Here is an 8,426-nt window from a genome sequence, read left to right as displayed (position 1 = left end):
GGAAGGAAGGAAGGAAGGAAGGAAGGAAGGAAGGAAGGAAGGAAGGAAGGAAGGAAGGAAGAAGAGAAAGTTAGAGCCTGCTTCCTGCCTCTGCCTCCTGGTCTGCCTCCATGTGAACAGTCCTAACCACACACTCCTTCCTGCTGCCATGACTGAGGTTCTTGACCACACTGCCCCTGCTGTGATGGACTGAGCCAAAATAACTCATTCCCTCTTTAAAATATTTCTGCCCAGTGTTTTGGCTACAGAGACACAGAAGTAACCAACACACATGCCCTTGGCACCATGACTAGAGTGCCCAAAGGCTGTCACCCTGAGTCCAGCCTTGACCTATCACTCCTCCCTGGGGGTACAGCTCACCTGTGTGTTGGCTAGCTCTTACTGGCTGGAACCTTCCACAGTGGATATGAAGTATGTCTCTGAGCTTCCATTACCTAGTGGTGGGCCCCACAGAAGACGGCCGTCTCCTAAGACATCTGCGTTTTAACACATTTAGGAAAAGGAGCTCTGGGAATAGAGAGTTCTTCACTGGAGACCATGAAATCCTATGCATAGGCCCTAGATCTAGTGTCAGAGAGAGCCAGAAGGAAGACAAGACTTTGTGCAGATGGAAACCAAGGCATGCCACCGGCTCCTAGGGGACACCTGAGCTGCCAGAATCAGGGGAAGGCAGGAGGAATTCTTCCCTGGAGCCATCAAAGGCAGGCAGCCCTGTTGGCCCCTTGGGTTTGGTCACGTGGCTTCCTGAGCTACAGAGAACATACCTCACGTCCGTGAGACAGTCGGTCTTTAGACATTCCTCATCTCTGCCCTAGGAAGCAAACACACTGTGGTGTCCCAGCATTCCAGCCCTGTATCCCCAGCGATGGAGGAACTTTAAGATCTAGGCTCTGACTTGAGTTCAGATAGTTAGTTTTTAAGTAAACTGGGAAAGTTCTTCTATCTCTCTACTCAAATCTCGCTCTGAAACAGGCTTGTTGAGAGGCTTAGAAGCAATAATTGGGACACACCTAGTATGAGTCTATTGCACGGAGGGGGGGGGGGGAGTCAGCTCCTTGCTCAGCTTCCCAAAAGCCTTATCCTCAAGCCAAAGGAGACCACAGGAGGCCCATCATTTTGAACATAAGAGCCAAGACCTATACTTAACAGGGGATGAATCCCAGGAATGCCCCAACTAGGAGTCGGTGCTTGCTTCTGTCTAAAGGCTTGGAGAACCCAAGTATCCACTTGACAGAGACTTGGGGTCTGCCACTTTCTCGGTGACCAGGAAAACCCTGGAGTCCATGTAGATGTTTTCTGTCTGATCATTGGTTGGGCAGGAAGAGTATTTTCATGATGGTAAATTCTGGCAGAAGCAGCAGACCTGTAAGGAGTCCCCAGATGGCCTCCAGATGACCTAAACTGAGGCATTGGGGCATAAAGGGCAAGGGCCATGGGGCAGAAGTGAGTTCGGCCTTATCAGTTTGGATCAAGAGTCATGGGAAGGTAAGAAGTGAGGAGCCTCCGGAGATGGGAAGTGTGCAGGATGCTGAGCAAGCAGACACATCCCAGAAGCCTAAGGTCTCCTCAATGAAGACCCTAGGGATGGTCAAAGCCGTTTGGCTCAAGTATGACTTTTTCTTGCTTTTTTTTTTTTTTTTTTTTTTTTTTAAGACTACAGCACCCAGTATTCCCAGGTGCTCTTCCATCTAAGTACTAACCAGGCCCGACCCTGCTTAGCTTCTGAGATCAGACGAGATCGGGAGCATTGAGGGTGGTATGGCTGTAGACAATATGACTTTTATCAAGCTTTCTCTGCTTGGGGCTCCTGTGGGCTCCCAGCAGGTAGCTTCAGTGTGGGCAGCAGACTGGGATGTCTTGAGCCAATGTACCAATGTGCCAGGCTGACTCCAGAAGCTGCACACTGAACCATGCTGCTGTGTATCGCCTCCTCACCTACAACATCAAGACCACTATTCCTTCCCCCTGGCTTTCGGAGGATCCGAAACAGATTGTTCACTATCGGCCGGGCGGTGGTGGCGCACGCCTTTAATCCCAGCACTTGGGAGGCAGAGGCAGGTGGATTTCTGAGTTCGAGGCCAGCCTGGTCTACAGAGTGAGTTCCAGGACAGCCAGGGCTACACAGAGAAACCCTGTCTTGAAAAAAAAAAACAAACAAACAAACAAACAAAAAAACCAGATTGTTCACTATCCCTTGCACATCCTAGATCACATAGGAATGCTCATCTTGTGATAGCTGGTGGGACTTCTCAGGACCACCATCCTGACCTCCCAAGAGATCCGCTGGACAACCACTTTGATAGTGAGTTATCAATCCTTACTCTGCTATCTACAGGCTGGCGAGAGGGCTCAACGAGTATGGGTACTTGCTGCCAAGACTGGTGACCAGATGGATCCTCAGAAACCATGCCATGGAAGATGATAATTGACTCCCTCTGGCCTCCACATTCTGTACAGCAGCACATAAATTTCTACATGTATGAGCACATACGTACACGCAAACACATGTTTAAAAGGGTGAGACAGCTACCTCTCTGCCGTACACCCCTTGCTCTAGACAGCCTTCGACTGATTTTCACTGTCTGAGTTACAACTGTCGCCAAAGCCAGCATATGTCATCATGAAAAGAGTGAGGAAATAAAAAGAGAAATGGAAGATTGGAGATTTATCTCAGCTGACAGAATGCTTGCCAAGGAGGCATGAAGCCCTCTGTTTGATTCCCAGCACCGTGAGTTGGGATTAGTGGCGTGGTGTAGGCAGCAGAGTGGGTGTAATCGGAGCAGCTGGGAGGTAGACGCTGGACGATTAGGAGAGAGTGTGAAGGAAAGAAAGGACGAAAGGGAGGCTTACAGATCAGGGCTTGCTCCCTTTGAGCCCCGAGCCACTCTGAGAACTTAGTTCCAGTTCCTTAAACTCCTGGCCTCTGTGGAATAGAGATGACAGCTTCTTTGGGAGGTTCAGGACTCAAATGGGGGTGAGTTACAGGACACACAGTTTAAGCAGATGACAACTGTCAGGAGCTGGTAAAGTGCAAACCACCTTCAGGTTTTCTTGAGCGGTCCCAAAGCTACCCTTTAAAACGGCCAAGCTTTGGCCAGACTAAATGTTGGGCCAACAGCGCCACCTGGTGGTCAGCATGAGATCTCGCATATGTCGCCCCAAGACCACACTTTTCTCAGCCTGGACATAATGCTCATATCACACCCACAAACAGAGTTGGTTAAAAGATACTCCAAAACTAATCAGGGATGAATACATTAGCTGACCTATGTATTCATCTATGAAGAGATAACAGCCAGTATTGTCTAGGAAGATGAATAGTGGGTCCCATCTATCTTAGAAAAGACATTATTCCCCTAGCTTGCTTTTTAATCTGTATAACAAAAATGATACTGTATTTGTAGATATAAAGAATAAGATGGGCGGTGGTGGCACACGCCTTTAATCCCAGCACTTGGGAGGCAGAGGCGGGTGGATTTCTGAGTTCAAGGCCAGTCTGGTCTACAGAGTGAGTTCCAGGACAGTCAGGGCTATACAGAGAAACCCTGTCTGGAAAAACAAAACAAAACAAGAATAAGAAAAATATAGGTCCAATGAAGGATATTTGGTAGACACTTAATACCATGTTTTAACATTATATTGAGACCAGCAGGCACCTGGTCTCAATACACCTGAAACATGTCCCATGTGCCCTGGGAAGACATCCAGTCATCCACCCTGTGAGCCACATGATATTCCCTTTTCTCATCGTCAGCAAAGGAAAGAGATCATTCACGCATGCACACAGTCTACAGTGACACTGAGCATTTGAGATAAAAGATTTAATGTGGTCCCTAGCCCCAAGGAGGTTTCATTTCAACCAGAAAATGATAAAAAATAAATACATACTTCGTGGATGAGTTTAATACACTTTAGGACAATAATACAGAAGGGGACATAGCCAATGAGATCTGGAGGGAGTTGGAATAATTGAACCATTATTAAGTGTGTGAAACCCTACTGCATCCCAGACACAGCTCGAGGACCTGCAAAACCAAGAATGAAGGGGGTCTCATTCTCGGCCGGCCTCAGAGAGGCTGTGGTCAGCCTGGGCAAGGCATAGTACAGAAGGGGCACAGCCTGTGCTCAGGACTGCAGGAGACATTAGAGAGAGACTGAACAGAGAGAGGCTGAGAAGAAACAAGGAAGGGTCCAGCCACGTTCCTCCACACCTGCCTGCGGCCTCTTCTAAGCTGCCTCCCTGGCTTGCAGGTTCCAGACGTGTACTTCCTTTCATTCAACGCCATGTTCGCAACTTGCTTGTCCTCCTCTGTCCCCTTTTGCCAAGAGTCCCAGAGGAAAAGCTCTGCTGTAGAGTCTCCTACAGAAGTAGTGGTTCCCAACCCATAGGTCTCAACCCCTTTTTGGGGGGAGGGGGTCCTATATCAGATATCCTGCTAATCAGATCTTCACATTACAATCCATCACAGTAGCAGGGCAGTGGTGGCGCAGGCCTTTAATCCCAGCACTTGGGAGGCAGAGGCAGGCGGATTTCTGAGTTCAAGGCCAGCCTGGTCTACAGAGTGAGTTCCAGGACAGCCAGGGCTATATAGAGAAACCCTGTCTTGAAAAAAAAAAAAATCATCAAAATAGCAAAATTATAGTGGTGCAGTAACAATGAAATAATGTTATGTTTGGGGTGATGGGGGGGGCTCACCACAACGTGAGAAACTGTATTAAAGGTCATAGCATTAGGAAGGTTGGGAGCAACTGGTCTGCAGCCAGAACCAGCCCAGCAAGCCCCTCCCCCACTCTCTCACTATAGCACCAAGGACACCCTCTGCTCCAGCCCTCTCAGGAGGGACTCTTCCCTCCCTCCACAGAGGCCTTCACGTTGACAACCTTTATCTTCTCCTCTTGCCTCACCCCCACCTCATGGAGGAGCTCAGGAAGAGTACCGCCACAGGGGAACAAACCAGAGACTCCCGGATCTCTTCTCATACATGTCAAGGAATAAGAGAGACAACTCCCTGTGCCTCCATCCCCGGAAGCTCCAATTCCTGCACACCTACTGTGCACATCCTCTCTACTGCAGAACAAAGAGATATATATATAAAAATAAAAATAAAATAAAAACTCTTGGGACTGGAATTCATATCCAAGTTTACAACTTCCTAGTCAGATGTGTTCGTACCGGTTACTTAAAACTCTTAGGTCCTCTTCCTTGCTGAAGATGACCATAGTGAGGATTAAAGAAAATACGATAGCACAGTCAAAGACCGGGCAGACGGCCGGGCACACATGAGAACTTGTTAACCATTCCTATCATGCAACAAGCACCGTTTCTTAAGCATCTACTAGGTGCTGAGCCTGGGACTACAGCTGTGAGCTCCCAAAGTCTTGATCCTTGTCTTACAGGATTTACAGCCAGCGGAGGAAGGGTCACATAGTCCCCCGACAGTGAGCAGTTTCGGGGGGATATGGGTAGTGTTAATAGGGAGACTAGAATGGCTAAGAGGAAGCAATGGAATTAGATTGGAGTGATGACATTTAAGCTGAGAGGAAAAGGATGTGCAGGATCGAGGCGATGATCTGTAGGGAGGAAAGCCAAAGCCTGGAGGTGGCCAAGAACACTGAGCCACCAGGGACTGGGAGGGGAGAGTCCAGGGTAGCGCCCGCCACGTGGCCAACAAGCAAGAAAGGACCTGAGCTAAGGTTGGAAAAGCAGGCAGAAGACAGTTCCCATGGGGCCATAGGAGAGATCAAATATTTAACTCTACATCAGTAGGAGGCCAGGGGGACAGGGTATGCAGACAGGACTTTGTGTTTTCTAAAAAAAAAAAAAAAACCCATGCTGATAACTATGAGTGCCTAACCCAGAACATCTTAAAGAAGTGGAATTAGGGAGGCAGCTGGGATGACAGAGATTAACCTACAAGTATAAGCAACCAACTTGATCATGGGCTGGATGTGGGAGGTGAAGGAGAGGGAGGGTGGTGAATGAAGACCAAGGGACCAGAAGTCGGCTGTGACACTTAGTTCCATAAGAGAATCTGGCGTATCAACAAAATAAATACCCAGGGATATGCATTGGGGGTAAGAGCATATAGATACACTTATCATTAACGTGAAGGGATAGATGCTCACTGTTCCTTCAGTGTGTCATCCTGGAAGTTCACAGAACAGAGCACAGAATGCAGGAGTGTGCAGTAGGCCTTAGCTCAATGAAATATAGGTTGTAAGCAACCAGTGACCATCGATGCAGTCTTGATAGCAATTTGGCCCCAGCAGCAGCCGAGCATGGAGCACTGGGGAGTAAGAGAGTTAGTTACTAAAGCCAAGGAGGTGGAAAAAGAACTGAGACTGGAGCCTGGACAGTGGGTGACAGGGACAAAGACTGGCACCAATCCTCTGGGAAGTAGATTCCTACTAATGGCTTCTAGAGGTTCTCAGGTCTCTGAGCTCATCCATTTCATCCCTACTACCTCCTGAAGCATATCCAGACAACGTCCACCAAACTATACATGAGTTCCAATTCTCCTGGATTCTTGGTTTGAGAAAGGAAGTAAGGCTTCTTTTATTATGTGGCTCTGGGTTCTAGACCAGGCCCCGACTCCATTATGGAATGGCTATGCAAGTGTCAATATGGGACAGGGAAAGAGTCACTAGTTTGTTTCCTTACAATGGTGTTTATCAGGCTCCTTATTCGTTAGGTAACAGGACTTTGTAGAAGTCTCCTGAGAAAAAGAAAACTATTACAAAACCAAAGAGGGAAGTAAGCTCAGGTCACTGCAACTGCACAGTGAGTCACAGTTTGCTTGTTGGAGTCAAGATGAGGCTTCTCCATTACATAGAAGCAACAATGTGGGCAAAGGCAGATAGGTCAGGTAAAGTGCTTGCCGTTCCTGAATGAGGACCAGAGTTAGATCCCCAGCACACAGCCCATGTAGCCAATGGGCAAACTCCGGGTTTAGTGAGAGATCGTGCCTCAAAAAACAAAGTGAAGAAGGATAAAGACGGAGAGCGCAAAATTAATTTCCGGCATGCACAGACATGCAGGCACACGTGTGTGTGCACACTCACAGACACACACACGTGCGCGCACACACACACACATACAAAGCGACAGTGTGGCATAGACAGCCTAGCTGTTTACTTGGTTCTGGGGCATATAGGCAGACTTCATTCTCCAAATGTTTCTGCAGGTAAGTATGAACACATGACTGAATTCTAGCAAAGCCCTCAAGAGAAGGCACCATGGGCAGATCAGGGTCGACAGGGAAAAGAATTGACCAATGGTCAAGTTTCATTCCCACAAGAGAACTGAAGCTAGAAAGCCAGGTCAGGCTGTTTGTACATCTGAGTTTATGGGCCAAGGTGCAGCTTCCCCCACAAAGGGTCTGAAAAGCCCCTTCTGCTTCCCTGCAGAAGCTGTGAGAAGCAAAATCGAAACAAGTGCTTCAGAGGAAAGAGCCAGTTACTATGGACTCTCCTTGGTTTTTATTATTATTGTTATTATTATTATTTCATGCGCAGTAGTATTTTGCCTGCATGTATGTCTGTGTGATGGTGTCAGATCCTCCCCTGGAACTGGAGGTACAGACAGTTGTGAACTTCCATTCGGGTCCTGGGAATTGAACCCAGGTCCTTTGGAAGAGCTCTGGAAGTGCTCCCAACCACTGAGCCACCTCTCCAGACCCTAAACTCTGCCTTACTATTGTCAGAAGCAGCCGAAGTGGCTCCAGCAGGAACTGATGGAGAAGGAACTTCAGATGAGTAGCTGAAAAGCATTTAAAGGACTCGGGAGAGAGCTCATTTAGCAAGAGCTTTCCCAGCGTGCATGAGAATCTGAGTCTGATCACCAAAACTCAGTGGAAGAGAGCCAAACATGATGGCAGGCACTTGTCATCTCAGTACTGCAAAGTCCACACAGACAGATCCCTGAGTTCACTGGCCAACTAGCCTAACCTTCTTGGCAAGCTGCTGTAGGTAGACAGTGTGGAACAACACCCAAGATTGTTCCCTGGCCTTCATATGTACACACGCATGCACACACACACATACACACACACATGCATATGCATCCCTCACACAATGAATACATACATGACAAGTATTCAGACTACAGATGCCATGTCCATCGGCCAGCACAAAGAAAATGAAGCATGCGTTCCTGGGCCAAAGCCTACAAAGCCCAACTCACAGATCCCAGTCCTAAAACAAGGGGTTGCCTCCACTCCTTGTGCCACATTCCCTTCCTCAAGCTGGAACAGCCATATTGCCTGGAGGTCCACAATTGCCAGTGAAGACAGAGGAGGCAAAGGTCTCATGATGGAGAGGAGAGTGTGAGGCTATCTGGGATATCATCAGTTGGACCTCCTACCTGGAGGTCCTCGCCTAGAAGAATGATGGCTCTCTCCTAGGAGAAGATAAACAGAACCAATATG

At 48.1% G+C, this 8,426-nt stretch overlaps 1 pseudogene; it reads right to left on the bottom strand.

Annotated features, from left to right (window-relative positions):
* Positions 1-1,651: 1,651 nt before the first annotated feature.
* Positions 1,652-1,770, bottom strand: LOC116079359 (annotated as a pseudogene).
* Positions 1,771-8,426: the final 6,656 nt, after the last annotated feature.

The sequence above is a fragment of the Mastomys coucha genome, unplaced genomic scaffold, assembly GCF_008632895.1.
Source record: "Mastomys coucha isolate ucsf_1 unplaced genomic scaffold, UCSF_Mcou_1 pScaffold5, whole genome shotgun sequence".
NCBI classification, from domain to species: Eukaryota; Metazoa; Chordata; class Mammalia; order Rodentia; family Muridae; genus Mastomys; species Mastomys coucha.
This window is presented reverse-complemented; position numbering and strand designations above follow the sequence as displayed.